The following is a 22,738-nucleotide window of genomic DNA, read 5'->3' on the forward strand; positions in this document are numbered from 1 at the left end:
CCTATTGGGTTTCATGAAAATTGGGCATGTAGGTTTTCCTAAATCCTGCAACAAACATCATCAATATCATAACACCATTAGCAGTCAATAATATGTCATTTTTGTGTTCTCTGCTACCCCCTGGTGGCAAAAAAACCCACAGTCAATGCTCACAGAAATGAAAAGTTTAATGCCAAATATGTCTCAATATTTTTGCAGTTTCTACCTCTGAAAGTAGCCCTTCTAAATTGTCTTCCACTGAAACAGTTTGCAGCCATGTTTGTGAGGCTTATGAGAGCACTTGTCAGCAGCTTGTGGTTAACTTTTCTTGATCACTGCCAAGGGAGACACAGTGGTTGTCTGCAGCTCGCTGAGATGTTTTTGTTTGTGATTCACTGCATCAGCAACTTGTCTCACAGCTCAGACTTTAATCCTGCCTCCCTCCTTTAAATCATCTCAGAAACAATGAGTGCTCTTGCGTTTGGATGCGTATGCATGTAGGTAGGTAAATGGACATTTAAGTACACGTCCTTTCTACTTGCGCCATCATCCCAGTAAACATATATAAAATGCAGGGGTACATGCGCAACCTCACATGAGTTTCCCAGCTTGTGAGGTGGTGCGTACCTTCTCCTTTCAAATTTCTATTTTTTCATCCTCTGCCCCCAAATCCCGTCAGAGTGTGTCTGCTTCCTGGCCGATGATTGGCTCGCTTCTGCCCACACCCCCCTCCATGTGAAGTCAGAAATCAAAAACACAACCACCCTAATGTCTTCTCAGGACAACCAGCGTTATTTGTGGGGAGGAAATGTTCACTGTGTGTTTGTTTGCTGCACGTGTGGCGGAGGCGGTTGCTATTGAGAGGCGGCGGAGGAGGACTGTGTGCGTACATGTACATGTTTAGGGGTATGCGTGTGTGTGTGTGTGTGTGTGTGTGTGTGTGTGTGTGTGTGTGTGTGTGTGTGTGAGCTCTTGTGTGCATGCTTGAAAGGGGTCTAACTCTAAGGCACTTGTTCTTCTGCAGGGTGCCGTGATGTCATCCTCCCACCTCTCCACTGTGTTTTCACACCAGTGTGAGTCACGCAGCTCCAGCTCTCTTGGTGGGGAAGTGTGTGTGTGCATATATGTGTGTGTGTGTGTCTGTGTGTGCATGCAATACCAATTGGGAGGTGTTTTGAAGTTGAATTCTGTCTATGCATTTGCCTTTAAAACGTGTCTTTAAAGAGTTCTCTGTAAGTGCCTGTACTCACAAAGGATCATAGTTCAGTGCCGCTCTTGACAGACCTGCACCTTTACCAAAAGCAGAAATGGAGCACCCTATTTATACTTTATTTCCATTTCTAGCTGTGCACTGTTTTTACTGACAATGCAGAGTGCATAGAGAATGCACATTATATCACAAGTTCCCATGGAGCAGAGTTACATAGGTCCCTGTAGCTGAGAGAAGTTTAAGCAGAAAGTCAACAATTTCACAATCATTGAGTTCAACAAGTTGTCTTAGCTGCAGAGGAAAAAATCCACTGATACTGAATAAGTAAACACATCACACTTTTCTGCAAGCACTGCTGATTTTTCTGAAAGAGTGCGGAAAATTGAAAAAGTATAAGGAGAGGAACCCAGAGCCACCTTCCTTGCTTTTGTTAAATATTGTTATATATATGTACCTGGCGTGTGGTTTAAGCCACAAACGCAAAATATACACACTTAACTGAGGACTAACCCTTCCTTAGTCCCGTCTTTGCTTTGTTTGTTTTTACCAACTGGCATTCACCTTGGTGGACAGGACTTGAAGGCATGTTCAAATAGAGCTGATTGCAGAGGGCTTGTGATGAAGTGGTTTATTTGTCTAGCTCAAGCTGTTTCAAACCCTGAACATCAGAGCCATATGCCCCAGGCTGCACACTCCAAACATATAGTCTGGGGAAACTAGAGCAGCTATAGTTGCTGTAATGATACGCCATTTACAACCAGTCGTCCAATCTCATGTTATTTATCGAAATGCCAAAAATGCTGCTCGTTCTGAATGTAGTTGTTTTCCCCAAACATACATGTTAGTCCATAAGCTTCTATGTTAACTTCTTTTTTTTTAACCATAGACAGTATTAAATCATGGACAGCACAACAGTTACAGCTAAGTGAAGCCCGAATCTGTAGAGCTCCCCTGGTGAAATGCTGCAGCATAGGTCTTAAAGCCCACCACATGAGTTGAACTTTAAAATTAAAATACACGTCCAGTATATTTTTCAAATTTGCTTCCTTTTACAGCAGAGAGATTAGATCTTAATCATACTTTTTTAAATGTTTTTTTTTTTTTTGAAGTTTTAACTAGTTAGATTTCCCTGAATGGTGCATAAAGTAATAATAATAATAATAATAATTTTCTTTGTAGAGCATTTTTCAAAAACTAAGTTACAAAGTCCTTCACATGGGCAGCAAAATAAAACAGGCAGATTTTTGGGTGTCTTCCTCGACAGTACACTGTAATTCCAGTCCCACATCAATGATGTCACCCGGTCAGCATACTTCCATCTCCGTAACATCTCTCGCCTGCGTCCATCTCTCTCCCCCATCAGTACATCCATTCTGGTTCACACCCTGGTCACCTCCTGCCTAGATTACTGCAACTCCCTTATTTTTGGTTTACCTGACAAATCCATCCATAAACTTCAACTGGTTCAAAACTCCGCTGCCCACATCATCACCAGAACCCCCTCCACCAGCCACATCACACCTGTCCTGCAGCAACTCCACTGGCTTCCAATTAAATACTGCATCATTTTCAAGATTCTGTTCCTCAACTACAAGGCCATCAACAACCTAGCCCCTCAGTACCTCATTGACCTCCTCCTCAAAACAGAAATACCCACCCATAGTCTCAGGTCCTCCTCTTCCATCAAACTCACCCTCCCACCTGCTCGCTTGACCACCATGGGGTCGAGAGCCTTCAGCCGCTCGCCCCCCCGCCTCGGGAACTCTGTCCCCCTGGACATACAAAATGCCACCTCTCCCACCACCTTCAAATTACGCCTAAAAAACTCACTCTAATCTGTCTCTTTGGGACTGGAATGACTTCCCCTCCCGCTTTCATTTTTCTAGTACTGTATTCTTTATTCTGATGTATGTATTTATTTACTGTTGAGTGTTGCTTTTATTATTGCTATGTTATAAAATGACCATGGGTGTCCAGAAAGGCGCCTATAAATACAATGAATAATTATAATTATTATTAGATCATAAAATCACACAAGTCAAAATAAAGAAATAAAACATATTTTAAAAGACAGAAAATTCCCCCAAAATAGCTTCGAAGGAATACAATTATTTAAAAACATATTTCTTAAGACGTTTAAAATAAATTCCGTCAAATAAAATTCAGATAAAATCCAGGAAGGCTCTGCGATAAAAGTATCCACTTAGCTTAAAGCTCCTTTGTGGAAGTTTTGTCTATTTTGGTGCCCCCTGTGGACAAAGCTGTACCTCTTATCTCTGTACTGATTCTAGCAAGTGCATGTGTAAGGAGTGTTTTTTAACAAAAATCTGTCAAACACAACACTCAGTGTGAATCTTTGCTGTGGAAAATATAAGCAAAAGGCTGTTTTTGCATCATACAGTGAATCACTTAATCTGACACCTACCCCGCAGTGGCCGATTCAGACGTTAAAATAACAATACAGAAATAATCAGACATGATATTTTGGGCTTGTTTGCTTCTTTAAGTCATATAGAGACATCAGTATTCATTTCAGTCTATTTCATAACCAACTGAAAACTCCTCATAGGAGCTTTAAATGATCCCACAGTCTCTCACCAGAAGCTGGAGAAGAAAGAAGGAAGGGAAAACAGGAGTATAGATGTAAGTATTTTTTCTTTCTTTTTAAGTTTCACTGCATATCATCTGTCACTGTTTTCCTTCTGTCCATTCTAAATTGTCTGCCAATCACAGCTCAGCAAATAACCAGTTAACCTTTACAAAACTCTAATTGCACACACACACTCCAATCAAGGCACAGCACTCTTCACTTATGAAAAACAAGCGCATCAAATTCTGTCTATTTTCAGAGCACACTGTCTGCACAAAGCCCCTGAGTGAAGGAGACAAAAGAGCCAGTGTATGTGAACACAACTTGTCGCCTTTCTTCATGTCAATCTCTATTAGTGTAGGAGCGCCGCTTGAGTGGAACTTTGTGAATGGGGCCCATTCTTTTCATTCCTCTGCTTCCAGGGGCAACAGAGGCAGGAATTCCTCTCTCTCCCTCTTTGGGTGAGTGCGGTCATGTATCCTGTAGGTGGTCGCCTCATGTCTGACTTCTCTTCTTGACATCTTAATATGGCTCAGACATAACGGAGCAGCCGGCCGCTGTGGAGCCACCATCAGATAAAGTCATGTTTAATGCTGGTATGTAAAGGCCATGCTGGAAGACAGTTCCAAACAGCCTCCCTCGTTCTGCAGTCATATCAGTCATGTATACCACCAAGAGAGAACATGAAAGATAACAGTGAAAGTGAGGGTGAAGAGGCTACTAATGCAAAGAGAGGCCGTACAGCTCGGAAGAATAATGAGATGTGGCATGTGATATTATCTCTTGTCCTCCTGTAAGTTTTAAAATCTTATTTTCCTCTTAATATAAGTAGAAAAACTCTCTCACATCGTCACATTGTATAAAGGTAGCCCAGGAGATACTTCAAAGTTTGAAAGCAACTTGGGGAAATCCTCAGAAAGATTTTAGGGGGGGGGGGGGGGGGAAACAAGTGTTACATAACTCTAAAATCTTTTGACAAAGTCTGAAGTTGATGTGTTTTCCCCAGTCTCAGTTATTAGTGATGTCCATCAGGACGCACATCATCATTTAGTGTTCAAAAAAAGGACAGGGTTGGTTTTTTTTGTAGACTTCACGAATTGTAAAAATGAAAGATAACAGTGAAAGTGAGGGGGAAGAGGCTACTAATGCAAAGAGGGGCCGTACAGCTCGGAAGAATAATGAGTTGTGGCATGTGATATTTCTCTTGTCCTCCTGTAAGTTTTAAAATCTTATTTTCCTCTTAATATAAGTAGAAAAACTCTCTCACATCGTCACATTGTATAAAGGTAGCCCAGGAGATACTTCAAAGTTTGAAAGCAACTTGGGGAAATCCTCAGAAAGATTTTAGGGGGGGGGAAACAAGTGTTACATAACTCTAAAATCTTTTGACAAAGTCTGAAGTTGATGTGTTTTCCCCAGTCTCAGTTATTAGTGATGTCCATCAGGGTGCACATCATCATTTAGTGTTCAAAAAAAAGGACAGGGTTGGGTTTTTTTTGTAGACTTCACGAATTGTAAAGATTGTACGTTTTTGTGCTGCATTGTTAATAGCAAACATTGTATTCTACCAGTATGTGGAACAGAACTGGGACACCCTAATTGACTTATTGTATACCAACAGAGCTAACATGTTCCAATATAATACGGGGAGTATTTATTATGGAACTGGGACACAGTTTTTGGCTTCACCAGACCACTGTCCCAGTTCTGAACTACAAACAAAATGTAACCATGTTTTGTTAATTATGCACTCTACATTCATACAGGGGGAAAATGACTGGAAATGAATGCCCGACAATGATGTTGAAGAAAATGAAGGTTTACCATTGTTACGCTTTCAAATTTGTACTGACATGGTGATTTTCAAAGTTCTGCTTTAGTTTACGTTTGTCATCTCACATTTTGAGAATGTAATACTTGGTTCAGACAGGACCACTCTCATCAAAGATCATTAATATCTGTATGCATATTTTTAACTTGGCGGTATGGCTCTGTTCTGAGAGCTCCCTGCCCTTCCACGTGAATATGTGGAATGCCAAAGCCAAAGGTGGGCAGAGCACACCTTGCCTCCCATTCATGTGCATACATGAAAACCACCTCACGTTCACGTCAGCATCTTTGCACTACTCACCACTGCACTATTATCATATATCACTTTTAGCCTGTACATGTTAGTCATGCCTATTTATTATTATTTTATGTTTATAGTTGATGTTATTATTGTTGTTGTTATTATTATATTTGTATTTTTATTTGTATGCCTCACTCTTATGCCTTTGTACAAAGAGAGCAGTTTACCAAAGACAAATTCCTTGTGTGTTCAAGCATACAAGGCAGGGAGAGCAGCAGCAAAGACACCAGGGGTACAGAACTACACAATACTGTGTATGTTAACATAACCAGAAGACCTCAATGAACTAATGGACTATGAACATCTTCAAAAAAGAGCCCACACTGTCTGTCCCCATATTCTGAGCTTGCTGCACCCAAGTCAGGTGTGTTTGCCAGCAAGAAACATCTTGTGTGGCAGCTGGATTACTGACTATCCTCACAAATGAAATGATGTTCATGAAGATTTCATCTTTATATGTTAAATTCCATTATCCTACCTAAAGGTGGGTAGGTGGTGTGATCCCAATGGTCTGCCTTCCCTGTCCCCTATTTAACATCTCTTTTCAGATTGTTCTCTGTTTTCTCCTCTCTTCCTTCATGAAATAGGTGAGTAAGGGGGAGGTACAGCCTCACCCAACAGGGTTTGATTCTAGCTCTCACATTGGCTTCTTGCTGTTGCTCTGTCAGTCGTCTTTCTCTTCTCTCTCCCCTGTGGGGCTGGGGAAGGTAGTGCATACAGCCCATCTCAGGCGTGGTTCCAGGATGACAATTAACTAGGGAAGCATGATATCGGCCGATATTGGCTTTAAAATGAACTATCAGATATCGGCCAACTCGTCGATATAATTAACCGATAAAATAATGGGGTGCTGCACACATGTTGGGCTTGTTGTAAAATGTTTGTTTCCTCTTGATACTGGTTCACAGAACAATGTGTGGTGTGCAGTCAAACACACAGGATCATGGGCAGGTTTTGAAGGTTTATTTGCAAAAGAAAGGCTCAGCTCAATGCTGACAAAGGAGTGGATTTGGATGTGGATGATTTTTGCTATTATAAACAAAGGGGGAAAAAAAATATCTAAATAAACAATGTTACAAAATGATAATGATACTGATAAAGATAATTCGGAAATAAGGTGTCACTTACATCAGTAATGCATCCACTCCAGGTAATTCTCCGAAACCACATGGCGCAAACATTCAGACAAAGGAGTCACTGGCACATGCCAGGTTTGGAGGGAAAAAGGGGGAAACGAAGGCTTGGGTGCAGGCTTTTATAGTGTTGGGGGCATGGCTTGGTTGATCAGGTGTGGCCTGGTGAGTTAACATGCAGGTGGAGTGGAGACTTGTGATTTAACACTTATGTTTGAAGTTAAATTTGAATTTAAGCAGCAGTCTGTAAGGTACATGTAGCTGACTAATTTAGAATAGAACAGAATAACAATAATAATTTAGGCACATTTACTGTCAAAGAGTAAACCATTTTATTTAATTTGGGTTTAATTGCTGTACAGTTGCACTTTTCACATGTTCCCTGTGAACAGAGGTTAGGTTTACTTACTATGTCAAATGTAAAATTGGCCAAATTTGCCCTGGTTGTTGGTATTGTTATGATTGTCTCAGGGAGAGCATCATCCAAGTTTTAAGTAGGATGTATCTTTTTGTATGAATTTTGTTTGAAAGCAATTGTAATAAATAAATATGCAGTTTTAAGTATTAAGTATTTTTCTTATTTTGCACAAGAAATTAACATTACATAACAAATGTGATGAGAGTATCACCATAACACTGTGAGCTAATTCCAATACAGAAGAGAATTGATGATCTCTGCAATTAGGTTCGCGGAAAAAAATATCGGCATCAGTAATCTGCTAAATGAGTTGCGAAATATCGGTATATCGGATATCGGCAAAAAAAAACCAATATCGTGCATCCCTACAATTAACCCATGTTTGCATTTTCAGGTACAAACCATGCCTGCTTCCAGTCTTGCTAACAGATACAGAAGCTGGTTAAAGACACGCATGTAAAGATAATGAAACTTCAAGTATCTATACTGTGCATGATATACATTAGTGGGCTGCTCCCTTGACATTCTTGCAGTTTTTTTTTTCCTACTGCTAAGAAAATGAGCTGAAGAGAGAGTTTTGACAACAAGAAATGTCAGCAGCTGTTTGTTGCATCACTTGCACACACACACATTCACACACACACCCACACACACTAGCCCTCCTCTGCATCAGGAGAGGCTGAATAGTCTACCTCTGTGCCTTTATCCTTTAATCTAATAATGAAGTTACAGTAAGTTACAGTGCATTAGTACATTATTCTCATCAATAAAACAGATTAAAGACACAGGAATCCTCTCAGCAATGTAAACCTCATAATTCTATAACGTTCAAGCTGTCTCCATTTTCATGCCTAAGTATCTGATGCTGCACTATATTATCGGCATAACAAGCAGGAAAGTTTATCAGTGGTTTATTGTAAGTGATGTGTGTTCCTCTGCTTTAATCCATGCTGAATATCATTCTGCGGCTAACGCAATTAGACCACTTGAGCTAATCCTGGGGGAGCAGTTTTTCACCGGAGAACAATACAAACCTCCCACTCAAATATCCGTCCCATGATGGAGCAGGGTGGGTAGTGTTAAGACCTGTGGAGCTACAGGAACAGAGAGGTTCTAATGACGCTAATCTCCTTTCATTTGTCTTTATTAGATTGTTACGTAACCCGGGTTGACATTTTGGAATAATGGATGCATGGATGGAAATAAAAGGGGGGCGCAGAGGTAAATGTGGAGAGTGTGAGTGAATCAAGAAGAGAATATGCTGTCACCGGAACTGAAATCAATTATTATTATGTAAAAAAAGACAGACAGAGAGGACAGAGAATACAGGGTTTAAAACTATTCACGGGTGATTATGTGGGAGAGAGAGATGAATTCCTGTGTCTCCAATACTGTTCACCCACTCCCTATGTAAGCACCTGCAGAGCCGCTTTAATTAGGCCGCGGTTCTTTCTCTTATCTAATTAAAATTGTATGCTGAAAAAAATAATGTATATGCAATGTGTAAGCAGTAGACATTTGTAATGCTGGTCTTTTGCATTCAAGTTTTCACATGACAGAATAAATGCAGCTCCATTACTGTCCAACGCTGTGCAGTTTGTGATGTTTAATGTCGGGTAGGTCTTTCAAAATCATCTTAAAGCTGTGGAGTGCTTTGTGTTAGTGCCATGATGCAAAAGCAGTCAGTTGGGTGGCATAATCAACCACTTCAGAAGTAAATTAATAAACATAAATTACTCTTTAAAGGTTTTAATAAAGGAGCTTCACCGGCTGTGACTCCAGGGACGCTGAGAGGCCTTCATAGAGCCACTTTCCCTTATGTCAACAAATAAACAGTGGAGGAGAGAAACTAAGCACATTTACTGGAATGCTGTAACTGAGGTTTTTTTTTTTATATTTCAAGCATATTAATACCTTATCTGTTTGTAGTGTGTTCAAATGGGAGCTCCAGAGATTTTGCACATCAAAGTGTGTTTACAGGTCTTGAGGTGTAATGCACATGTTGTTAAAAACCTTAAAGGTTCTGCAGTTCTAGGATAATCTGTATGTAATCAGGTACATTTCCCAAATATCACATCTTAGTCAAAAGAAAACTTGGAAGTTAAATTTAAAAAAAAAAAGGGTGGAGTCAGGAACTTAAAAACAAAGGAACTTTGCACACCTCTGTAGCCTGATCTTTATCTCTGCTTGAGGCTACCACACCATGGCTGCAGAACTTAGATGCCATGTATTGGATTTAGCACTATTTAGCAGAACAGACTTGGTAGATATAGATTGCAATATTCATAAATATGCTTGAAGTATATAACTACCTGAATATCAAGATCTTTTTGTTTGTGTTAACTTACAGTGAGCCTTCTATATCTATAGAAGAGTGGGTCCCCTTCTAGGGAGGCCACCATCATGCACCGCCATGTTTCTACAGTAGCATTTAGTGAGTGACCATACGAAATGATACACCAGTTGGAGGACGAAGAAGGAGAAAGTGGTAGTTTTGATATAAGTTTTTGAAGGTAAAATGAACAAATGGAGCATCACATTTATCAACAACAAACATAACAAAGACTCAACATCAAGACAATATCAATCAATCGATCAATCTTTATTTGTATAGTGCCAAATCACAACAAACGTTATCTCAAGACGCTTTTACAAACATAGGAGGTCTAGACCACTCTATGTCAAATTATGAACAGAGACCCAACTTCAAGACAGGGTAAGACTCATTCTGACCCCACCTTAATCCACCATGAGCATTGCACTTCGCAGTATTTAGCTAGTTACAGTGGCGAGGAAAAACTTCCTTTTAACAGGCAGAAACCTCAGGCAGAATCAGACTCATGTTAGACAGCCATCATGCCTCGACCGGGTTGGGTCTTGAAGGGGGATAGAGGGGAGAAAGGTGATAGTGATGAGACAAGTAGTAGAAGCTGTTACCGCTGGTGTCCAGAACGTCCGCATAGGAGGATGCCTAAGGCAGCTCAGAGGAACCTATGAGACACTGGAGCTCAGGGACTTCAGAAAGGTCTATGGTTAGTAACTTTCAATGGGACAGGCAGAGTTAAAGTAAGTGATGAGGGGGGAAGGGGGGAAGGGGGTAAGCTAGGATCCCAGTGTGTCAGTGTGCCAGTTCCCCAAGCAGTCTAGGCCTATAGCAGTATAACAAAAGCTGGTCCAAGCCTGAGCCAGCTATGATCCAGTCCCAATCTTACAGGCAGGACTCTGTCTTATCCCATCTTAACCCACCACGAGTTGAGCACTTGACAGCATTTATAAACTTACATTTCTATGTGCTGTACCTTAATTCTAAGATATTATACCAAAACAGTGATTTGGAAGAGCTGCATTGTGGGTAAGCAGGTCTTGATGCTGGAAAAGGACGTCTGAATAGACAAAAAGACGACATCCCTGGCTCTGTTTAATTGATTTTGCTTTAAACTTTGCTTTTACCATCTTTTGTGAGTCCAACAATGTTACTGGATTGGAATATTAAATCGTCATTCTGCTACTTAAAAATTCACATCCATTTCTAGACAATGCATCATTTCATCAAAACAGTTGTCTAATTTTTAAACAGAGAGGACACTGTACATACATAGAGAGTACATTTGTCAGTTATTGGAGCTCACTAAGTACTTTCTCAAAGCTTCAACGATAGACTTTTAGAAACTTTCTTTTGTCAGGTTGTGTGCTAAAACAAGAAGAAACACAACAGCACCTCTTTTGATTATAGAGCTTGTGTATTTTTTGTATTGTTTTTATGGGTATGTTTTTTTTTTTGTTGTTGCTTTTGCTTTTAAAAGTTTCGTACGTGTTTTACACTGCAGCAAAAAGATAAGAGAAATCTCTGAAGAAGTTTTAATTCCAAACAGACTATAACACAGCCCTGCAGCAACAACTTCAAACAACACTGGAGCACCCAAACACTGTGTAGTTATGACTCCTATGAAACTAGTTGACATTTACCTTTGACAAACAAGGACTGAGAGCACGTTCGATATCCTGTCAGTGTTTTTGTTTTAAAGAGGTATCCGCTAATTCAGAGCCTGAGGAGAAAAAAGTACTGCACAGACTCCAAACATAAGACCTGTTGAATTTAGTGTGTAACCGTCATTAAGGTGTTTGTTTGTTGTTGTAACAACCATCAGTATAAGATATAAGGCCTACATTATAACTGAACTAACCAGCATTTCATACTAATTTAATGAATACATTTATGTTGTAGTGGTCAATCTACACAGTTCCTATCAAATATAAGTGAGCTAAGAAACACTTTTACACTCAACTTTTACTGTTTTGGGTCTGTTTCACTACCTTTATCAGCTGCAGTGAGTGGGTGTGAGAGAAAAGGTTACATAATAAACCAACAGTGTCCTCCAGTTACAGCAACAAAAAGCAAAGCAAGTAAGCAGCCAGACTGCAAAGAAAGTCACACGTCCAGCAGCCACAGTCTTACATTTCCTTACTGTAGTGCTAGCTTTGGAGACACGAGACAGTTCATAATGAAGCTGGGGCTTATTCATAACCATAACATAAAGTAGTTCACATGATCTGTGGCTAAATCACATTTAATTTACTGGAAAGGCATCCAGAGGGCTCCTTGTTTAAATTGTATCCACTAGAGCAGGGGTTCTCAAACAGTTTGGAGCCAGGGACCCCTTACAGGTGAGAAAATTATCCAAGGACCCCCTCATTATTGTAACACAGATTAGCCAATGCTTTATAGTGAATCAGAAGAGCCAGCTCGCATCGAGAGAGAGCCAGCTCCCAGTTTTTTCCTTTCGCTGCTTAGCCCTCACAGTGCTCGGCCCCAGCTCTGCTCACAGCAGAACTTTGTTTTGATTGGTCAGCATGGCGGCCATGCGGCCAATCACATGTGAGGATATAGGATACAGGTGATGGAGGGGAGGCTGTGTATTGTGGCTTCATCTGTTCCTTCTGAGAGTCTTCTCAAAGACAGGGCATATACTCACTGAGAAGAGAAATTGGATCAGCCCATCCAAACTGAGGCATCTGATTTTTCTCAATGCCAACCTGCACTGAGGACATTAATGATGTGTGCTCCAGTTTGGTTCTGGTTCTGTTTGCTTGAATTTGGTTCTGGTTCTGTTTGCTTGAGTTTGGTTCTGGTTCGGTTCTGGTTCTGGTTCTGTTTGCTTGAGTTTGGTTCCGGTTCGGTTCTGGTTCTGGTTCTGGTTCTGTTTGCTTGAGTTTGGTTCTGTTTCGGTTCTGTTTCGGTTCTGGTTCGGTTCTGGTTCGGTTTGCTTGAGTTCGGTTCTGGTTCAGTTCTGGTTCGGTTCTGGTTCTGGTTCGGTTTGCTTGAGTTTGGTTCTGGTTCTGTTTGCTTGAGTTTGGTTCCGATTCGGTTCTGGTTCTGGTTCTGTTTGCTTGAGTTTGGTTCTGGTTCGGTTCTGGTTCTGTTTGCTTGAGTTTGGTTCTGGTTCGGTTCTGGTTCGGTTCTGGTTCTGGTTCGGTTTGCTTGAGTTCGGTTCTGGTTCGGTTCTGGTTCGGTTCTGGTTATTTTTGCTTGAGTTTGGTTCTGGTTCTGTTGACTTGAGTTAGGGTTCTGGTTCTGTTCTGGTTCTGTTGACTTGAGTTAGGGTTCTGGTTCTGTGCTGATTCGGTTCTGGTTCGGTTCCGATTCGGTTCTGGTTCAGTTCTGGTTAGGTTGTGGTCCGGTTCTGGTTGCTCGAGTTTGGCTCTGGTTCGGTTTGCTTGAGTTTGGTTCTGGTTCTGGTTCTGTTTGTGAGTTTGGTTCTGGTTCGGTTCTGGTTCTGTTTTCCCCAAGTTTGGTTCTGGTTCGGTTCTGGTTCTGTTTGCTTTAGTTTGGTTCTCTTTGGGTCCTGGTTCTGTTTGCTTGAGTTTGTTTCTGGTTCGGTTTGCTTGAGTTTGGTTCTGGTTCTGTTTGCTTAAAATTAGTTCCTGTTCTAACCCTTACCCTAACCCCAACCCTAATCCTAACCCTAACCCTAACCCTAATACTAACCCTAATCCTAACCCTAACCCTAACCCTAATCATAAACCTAACCCTAACCCTAACCCTAACCCTAACCCTAATCCTAACCCTAACCCTAACCCTAATCCTAACCCTAACCCTAACCCTAATACTAACCCTAATCCTAACCCTAACCCTAATCATAAACCTAACCCTAACCCTAACCCTAACCCTAACCCTAATCCTAACCCTAATCCTAACCCTAACCCTAATCATAAACCTAAACCTAAACCTAACCCTAAACCCTAGCCCTAATCCTAACCCTAACCCTAACCCTAATCCTAACCCTAACCCCCTAACCCTAACCCTAACCCTAACCCTAAACCTTATCCTAACCCTAACCCTAACCCTAATCATAAACCTAACCCTAATCCTACCCCTAACCCTAATCCTAACCCTAATCCTAACCCTAACCCTAATCATAACCCTTACCCTAACCCTAGTCATAACCCTAACCCTAACCCTAAACCTAACCCTAATCCTAACCCTAACCCTAACCCTAACCCTAATCCTAACCCTAACCCCAATCCTAACCCTAACCTTAACCCTAATCCTAACCCTAATCATAACCCTAACCCTAATCCTAACCCTAATCCTAACCCTAACCCTAACCCTAACCCCAATCCTAACCCTAACCTTAACCCTAATCCTAACCCTAACCCTAATCATAACCCTAACCCTAATCCTAACCCTAACCCTAGTCCTAACCCTAATCCTAACCCTAATACTAACCCTAACCCTTATACTAACCCTAACCCCAATCCTAACCCTAATCCTAACCCTAAACCTAACCCTAACCCCAACCCAAACCCTAATCATAACCCTAACCCCAACCCATACCCTAATCATAACCCTAACCCTAATCCTAACCCTAACCCTAGTCCTAACCCTAACCCTAACCCTAACCCTAACCCCTAACCCTAACCCTAATCCTAACCCTAACCCTAGTCCTAACCCTAACCCTAACCCTTATCCTAACCCTAACCCTAATACTAACCCTAACCCTTATACTAACCCTAACCCCAATCCTAACCCTAATCCTAACCCTAGTCATAACCCTAACCCTAACACTAATCCTAACCCTAACCCTAATCATAACCCTAACCCTAATCCTAATCATAACCCTAACCCTAACCCTAATCCTAATCATAACCCTAACCCTAATCCTAACCCTAACACTAATCCTAACCCTAATCCTAATCCTAACCCTAACCCTAACCCTAACCACAAGACTAACCTTAACCCTACCTTTCAGGTGATGTTTATCAAAGGAGCATCAGAGAGGGCATTTTTAAATGTTTAATCTATTTCAATGTCATTCAAGAGGGAACTTATGTGACATATTTGATCAAACATTAGGGCTGTAGCTCTTAAAGCTGCTGTTGGTAATCACAGAGTAAACATCTGTTCAGAGAAAAGGACTTTGAATGTCAACACTATCCCTCCCAACCAGATTTCCTCTTTGCCCCCCAAACACAGAGCGGCGTGTGCAGTCATGAAAGTGCAGGACTCATAACCTATCGGAGGAAGTAGTAGGGGCTGCCCCTTAACCAATCAGGACAGAGGATTGGAGATTAGCTATGATTGGTCCATCATAACGGGAACGAGGGGAATAATAACATTGCTTGATACAAAGGCATTGGAAAACACAGAGATTTAGCCATAATGTCAAATTACTCCACTCAAAGATGAGTACCGATGGGTATTATGACCTTTTCTCCAAACCCAGCAGAAAAATGTAATGTCTTTTACACCATTCCTACCAGCAGCAGCTTGTGCTCTTTTGTGCTTGTCTGAATGTTTCCAATGCTTTTAATGTTTTAATGTAAAGCACATTGAGTTGCCCTCGTGTATGAAATGCGCTATACAAATAAAATTGCCTTGCCTTGCCTTACTAACAACTGTCATGCTAGCATTATCCAGTTGTACCAGTGACATGATATCTAAGAAAAGCTATAATACATACATTTTCTGTAGGACTTACTAAATGTCATTAATTCTTTTGCTTGTCAGAGCCCCCCGTGGTGAGAGCTTTGTAGACTCTGATCCGAACTACAGTCCTGAGCAAAGCACCTCATCGGGTCAGAGGGGACAGGCCCAAGGTCGAGCGAAAAGGGCAGTAAATAGAGGCAGGGGACGGGGAGTGAACGCCGGGGAAATGTAGACGGGGGAGGTGGGCAGAACGGCAGGACGGGATTTGTTTGGTTTCATAAATTGGACCCTACAGGCAGGGATTGGTTGGTGTGTTCCCAGGTTTACTCCGGCTGTAGATAGCAGCTTTTTTCACTCTTTTTTAAGAACACATTATGTATTGATGGCCATCGGGACGTAAAGATAATTTTTAATTTTTTTTTTTTTTTTTTTTGCTTTTCAAATTTAAACTACGGCTGCACGGTGGTGCAGTGGTAGCACTGGTGCCTCACAGCTAGAAGACTCCTGGTTCGAATCCCTGGCCGGGCGGGTTCCTTTCTGTGTGGAGTTTGCATGTTCTCCCCGTACATGCGTGGGTTCTCTCCGGGTACTCCGGCTTCCTCCCATTGTCCAAAAACATGCTCACCAGGTTGATTGATCACTCTAAATTGCCTGTAGGTGTGAGTGTGTGCGTGAATGGTTGTCTGTCTCTCTGTGTTGGCCCTGTGATGGGTTGGCGACCTGTCCAGGGTGTACCCTGGCTTCCGCCTGAAGCCAGCTGGGATAGGTTCCAGCCCCCCGTGACCCCTAACGGGATAAGCGGTCAAGATAATGGATGGATGGAAGGAAATTTAAACCAAGCAGCAACCTCAGGTCTCAAATGATGAAGCCCATGTGGAAGTGTTATAAACTGCAATACATCGAGAATCCGCTTGAAGCTGGCTGCAGAAATACCGGAAACCACATAGACATGAATGGGAAAAAGACGATCTTTGCAGCATTAATAAACACGTTTACAGCCTGGTTCAAAAAACGGCTTGGCTCTATGAAGCTAATCTCTCTATCGGCACATACTGTACGGGGGGTGAATTTTTTTCTAACGGGACGGTTCAGAAGATATTAAGATTCTGGGTTTTTTCCCAAATAAGGACATGACTGACTTGACTCCAGGTCGGGAACACATAGCTGTTGGCTAGGAGGCTCACACTACATCACACTCTGCCTGGTTGATTGGCTTCAAAACAGCGCTCAGGAACAGATGTTTGACGTCACGGATACTACGTCCATTATTTATACAGTCTATGATTTAAACACGTAGAATGCAAATAGGCTTATACAAAGGACATAAAGGAAGAGAAGGAAGCCAACTGTATGAGAGGAGTTAATATTACAGACAGAATACAGACAGTAGGTAGTTCCAGAAGAAAAAAAAGAGTAAAAATAAAAATAATAACAATACAAAAAAAATTACAAATACAATTTTGTTATGCAGTGGCACAGCCAATAATGTGAGATGGCAGGTTTTCCATGTAGTCCAGATAGGGTTGCCATATCTTGTATAATGTTTCACTCCTATTTCTCAGGCTGTAAGTTATCTTCTCTAGCGGAACACATTTATCAATAAATTAATAATAAAGGTCATTTTAACCAGTATAACAGGAAGTGTATCTTAATCTGACTACCAACCCCAGCTTTAATACAATAAAGTGTAATGACTCAGGGACTCAAGTTTTCTGCTAAGCCTATCTTTGGCTTCAGGTTGTTCTTTTATGTTGCTACATATACAGAGGCATAAATACTGCAATAGATGCAGCAGGAGCTTCATAATGTTCAGCGTTCATCGACACTCAGACCTGCTCCACAAACACCAGTTGCTTGCAGAGAAGAAGCCCTTTTACGAATCTGTTGTTGCCAGAGCAACGCTCTATCTCCCTCTCTCCCTCTCTCCCATCCCTGTGCATGCATTCTGTGTGAGTCCGCTCTTTTTGTAGTAGTCTCGCGAGACTTCGTGGCCCTCCAGTTACCCTTATCGCGAGATCTCCTTGCCTTGAGAAGTTGAGGGAGGCGGTGACCTCATCGTCGTCGCGAGGCGGAGCGAGCGGCTGCAACTTTTGGATGAACTTCTGATTCGGACAAACCGAGAGGAGGTCTGCGGAGTGAGCACGGACAACAACAGACAGAGAGAGAGGTGAAGAGACACAGAGTGAGGGTTTCCTGTTGCGAGTTATTCACCCACGGGTTCTTTTTTTCCTACACCGTTTGCATTTCCCTGTATCTGACAAGAGGGAGCGTTTATTTTTCTGCTGGAAAACGCCGACAAGGTGGAAATTGATAAAGGTGAGTGCACCCTCTCCTCCTCTCCACTCACACACAAGCGATATTTACACCGTTAGATTCGGACTAACACTCAAGTTTTAATGCATTTTCTGCATAAATGTGCATTTCTCTCTCTGCGTAAGCGTCCATATTGCCCATACAAAGACTCCAGGTAACGCATTGGAGGGAAAACTCCTCTTAAAAGTTGAAGTAGCAGTCGCTTAGTGTTTGAAACAATGTATCACAGCTAATGCACCACACGCATTTCTTGCAAATATATCATTTCAGGAGCAGTTTTGCCACTTTTTAAAGGCTTAACATGTCGGCTTTTGTTGCCTCTCCATTCATTTGCACGTCTCGTAAGCTTCTTCAAAACCCCCACAGTTCAACATTTAAGCAAACAGGAAACCATTGCAAAGTGAGCATCTGATAAAGGTAATGGTTGTTTAGTTGAGTCCCTGCGTGGCTGCTGTTAAATTGGGATGGCCAGCTGCAGTCTCTCTTCCAGGCTTCCTGTCAGTCTCAAGCTCTCCCGTCCTTCCCTTTACTTGTGCACGATGACACAACCACACTCATTCAGTGCACATTTGCAGCCCTTCATTTAAACTCTGTTTGGTGTGCATTCACATAGTGGATTTTTGCAGGAAAAGTTTGGGGATTGCTCCTCCTGAACACATGCTTTTTATGTCATCAGAATGCCATTCATTGTAAATAATCAGGGAACTGGAGAAAGTACTGCAAACACAGGAACTTGCATGAAATCATAATCAATTTGAAGCATCATTTCTGCTCAGTGCTCTGTCAAAACCACTCATTAATCAAAATGGCCGTCCCTGTAGTCTCATTAGATTGGAGCAGTGATGTAACAGAGCTCCACTCAGGAGATGCAGGTGATAAAGTCATTGATCATGCAAAAGATTGCAACAAGGATTCAGCTTTTTATTTTTTGGAAAAAGGTCTGAATCTCACAGAAGTTTGTGAAAGTTGTGAGTTTGTGCTCCTCTCTGCCCCCGATGACACCTTGAGAAGGTTTTTTACTGCAAGTGGACCCCCTGCAGATCCTCTGTCTTCCATTATTGCCGCCATCTCAACCTGTGGAGTCTGTCCTCAGGCTGCTGTAGCCTCAGCCCTCCAGGGAGCTTACACACACAGATACACAAACACACACACACACTGGAAACCCACTGCTTTCTCCTTTGACACGTCGCAGAGATCTCACCTGTATTCATCGACTGACCTGTGTCGATCGAAAGCAGCATAACTGCATTACTCTTTCAACCGCTGCGTCTGCTTTGCTATGGCTGTTCCAGCAGCTTTGTTAGCCCCCTCTGAAAACTACTAACATATCTATTTGCTGCTGATCATCTCATGTCACACAACCCTCCCTCTGCTGCTGCTAGCAAATTCCAAGGCTGAGCAGATCTGGAGGCTGTGTTGCATTTATAATATTAAGTTGCCTATTGAAATGGAGTGTGTAGGTGGAGGCGCACATGTTCTGTGACACATGTAGCTGCCAAATTAAAGGGAAGGTTGGAGAGAAGAAAAGAGAAAATAAAAATGTCAGGGTGAGATATCAAAGGGCTTGTTGGATGAAGGGCAGCTGGAACATCTCTCCAGGTGCTCCTGGGTTAAGCGGTTGGACTATCAGCTACTGCCTAAAGACTGTGTGGGCTCTCATTGATGGTTTTTGGGCAGTAGATAGTTGAGTAGTTGAGGTCTTCTGGTAATGGTTACAGCAAGTACTTTAGAGTATGCATCAATCCAATACAGCCAAATAAGATGCTGCAATAATAACTCAATTAACTAGATGTGCAACCATAGATGTATTACAGCTAATACATGCAACAGAGAGGCAAAGCAGCATTGATGCTCTATCCTGCAACATTAGAAAACAACATCAGTTCAGCCAGCGGTGAATGCAAATGGGGATACTTGTGAAATAATTTAACATTTTTAGATTTAACCTCCTGTAAATGACCAGAAAACTGTTTTAAAGGGCCCTATGAAATCTGTTTTATTTTTTCCCAGAATTCCCTTTTTCCATTTAAATTTTTTAGAATTCAGTTTTTTACCCTTTACACTTATTTTACCACCATATAGTGTGTGCTTTTTGTGTCAGTGAATAAAATGTCCTTTTAATGAAATGCTAAAAAGTAAAGTGCAGGTTGGCCTGGCTAGCATTAGCAGCACTGTGTTTTCCTCTGTTTTTCACATCAGCTTTTGGACGACAAGTGGTCACCACATGTATTTTAACGTTTCCAGTCAACAGTATGTTGGCAGAATTTGCAAAAAAGCATGTCACCTGACTCATAGAAGTCATTTGGAAACTGTTCAGCTCTGTATTTTGGAGTAAGAGATGAGTTTCGTAGTTTCTGGTGGCTGCTTCGACATGTTGTTTATTTCAGGAGGGGGTGACCGTGAGTGTTTGTGAGGAGATACACAGGTGGTGCCACGAATGAGCGGTTCTCAGAAACATTTCCCCAGACAAACGTTCCTTCTTCTCATGATGACAGCATTTCAGTCACATTATGTCAACAGTAGATTCCTTTTTTATTGGCCAATTCCGCGATTCCGTGAACGCTGAAATTATAGGGCCCTAGTTTTATGCTCTTAAAAACTTTGTTAAAAGTAGGGGTGTTCTGACCCCGATCTTAGCTATCGGATCGGAGCCGATCTGGACATATTTTAATTGATCGGTGATCAGCACTAAAGCTGATCAGCTCATCCGTTCATTTACGTCCGCTGTCACTGAACACAATTTGCAGCTGAAGTTGTGAGTGTAATTGAGCGTTCTGGGTTTGCTTAACCGTGTATACATAATAAGTAAATAATAAGTGTGACAGCAAGATCAAATCACGCCTGGTTGCATGCCACTAGCTTCGGAGCGACATGCCGTTATAGAGGACGGCATGTTGCATTGATGTAGACCTCACGCCATGATTTACATTGTATTGTAGAACTCACATGTGCACCAACAGACACATTACAGAAAAAAAAACATCTGCTCTATTCACCCTACTGTAACTCTCCAGGGACATACAGTTCAAAAAAGTGAAAACATAAACCAAACACAGGACAGTCTGCTACATTAGCATTAGCATGCTAGCGGCAGCTGCCGTTCTCTATACCGGCATGCCACTCCGTAGCTAGCGGCATGCAACTGGGGGTGTTTCGATCTCCCTGTCACTCCCAATGATTACATTCTCCGTCTCGCAGCAAGACGTTGCCGTTTTGAAACACTCACTGTCTTGTGAGTGTTGCGTTCAGGGCAGCCTCGGATTTAAGCGTGCTGTAATGCATGCACACCAGTTTTGTGGATCTCATACAGCAGTGCTTGTAAAACAGATTGAGTTTAACAGCAATGCTAGCTGGATTAAGTTCAATGGAATAAACTGAAGACAACTCTCTTATCTCTTGTGCAACTATTATCTAGGCAAACACAAGTTTCAGATCGGGATTCAAGATTCAAGGATTCAAGGTTTTTTATTGTCATACCAACACAAGCTGTCGCATGATATGGAATGAAATTTCGTTTCTCATGTCCCGTAAAAAGCCACAAAGAACACACAATTAAAGGAAGACAGCAGTAATAAATATAAAAATATAAATGTTGTGCATGGACTGATTGAGTTGTTTATGTCATAGTGCAATTGAATGTGCAAATGTACAATGTGCAAGTTTTGAGGTAGTCCATTGTATAGTAATATACAATCGGGGGGCAAAAAAGCTGATTGGGACCTTCCTATTTAAAAGGGTGCAAATCCAAAAGTGTTGAGGTTGAATCAGAGCCTACAAGAACAAGAAGAACTGCTGCCACATTCCTGCAGGATTATCAGTATACAACTTGATCTGATTACTACTTCTTTTGGCCAGTACGTGAGTTCAGGTATCACAATGAGTGTTTGAAAGGAAAGATGTCTGTAGTTAGCACTCGCTCACAACTTCCTATGGTTTAAATGTGTATCAGATGCACTGTGATTGGGATGTGGTCACTCTCTCAGAACCCCTCTAATGTGCAGCCCAGGCCTGTCTGGAACAGGCAAGATTTTTGGCAGTGCACATACACAGAAATCTGGCAAGTGCGAAGTCAGTAAAAGGAGGACATTTCAATCCCATAGCAGGCCGGGCTGCACTTTCACTCAGTCTGAATGTCATGCTAAATGCTTGCAGGAGTTGAAAATGGGGTCCTACCTGTTTATGGCCTCACACATTAGCCACCCTTTGCCCCCTTTTTTTCTTTCTTTCCCCAGCTCTACTTTCTTACATCTTCCCCTCCTGCTCCCTGACTGCGTTGCTTCTGTTGCTGCTTCTTTCCACTCTACCTCCCACGGCTCCCTCCCACCGTCACTGACAGTTCCTTTTCCTCTTGTCTTGCTTCCTTCCTGTTGTGGAAAGCTGCCATGAGGGCTCTGACATTCTCATCATTTTCTGTCCACATCCTTCACCTTATCTTTTCCTTCACTCTCTCTCTGTCTCTCTGTCTCTCTTGTCTCATTTCTCCCTTTCTTTGTCTGTGTTTCTGTCTCCCTCCCCTTTCTCTCTGTCTCGCTGCATGCTGGAGATTGGAATGTGAGTTCCCCCTGTTTAAGGTCCTGGGGTGGGCTGTGCTTTGAGAAAGAGAGGAGCGAGACATGCTTGTTAGCAGCGAGTGGATCATACTGCGGGACAAAATGATTTAATAAAACTACCAAGTCCCAGCAGATGAGGGATTTTCCTGCAAGGCGAATTCAGAGGTGGCCCTCTCCCTCTTACTTAAATCTTGTGCAGATGATTACCGTAACCTGAATGTGATATAACACATATTTCAAGAGCGATGTGCTATATGCATCATTGCCAACAGTAATTGCATCAGCAGACTCACTCCAGGATGACTCCAGGATGCTACACTGGCTAATTAGTACTGCCCATTATAAGCATAATTCACACTGCAAACACAATGTGGCGTTTTTGTCAGGTCTGACAGTCAACAGAGTAGAGCAGAAAGGCTGCTGGTGTAGTATTGATGGGAAGCATCATTATTTTGGATTTACTTGTGTCCTTCTTACTTCTTTTTCC

At 41.9% G+C, this 22,738-nt stretch overlaps 1 protein-coding gene across 3 annotated transcripts in view; it reads left to right on the forward strand.

Moving 5' to 3' along the window:
* The first annotated feature begins 17,434 nt into the window (after positions 1-17,434).
* The window catches only part of sipa1l1 (signal-induced proliferation-associated 1 like 1), a 122,002-nt gene continuing 116,698 nt past the window's right edge, over positions 17,435-22,738 (forward strand). For all 3 annotated transcript variants that reach the window (XM_034699077.1, XM_034699078.1, XM_034699079.1), the window contains exon 1: positions 17,435-17,704. The gene's annotated coding sequence lies outside the window, so the exon portion shown is untranslated. The remainder of the gene's footprint in view (positions 17,705-22,738) is intronic.

This window comes from Notolabrus celidotus, chromosome 13 (genome assembly GCF_009762535.1).
Source record: "Notolabrus celidotus isolate fNotCel1 chromosome 13, fNotCel1.pri, whole genome shotgun sequence".
Lineage (NCBI taxonomy): Eukaryota > Metazoa > Chordata > Actinopteri > Labriformes > Labridae > Notolabrus > Notolabrus celidotus.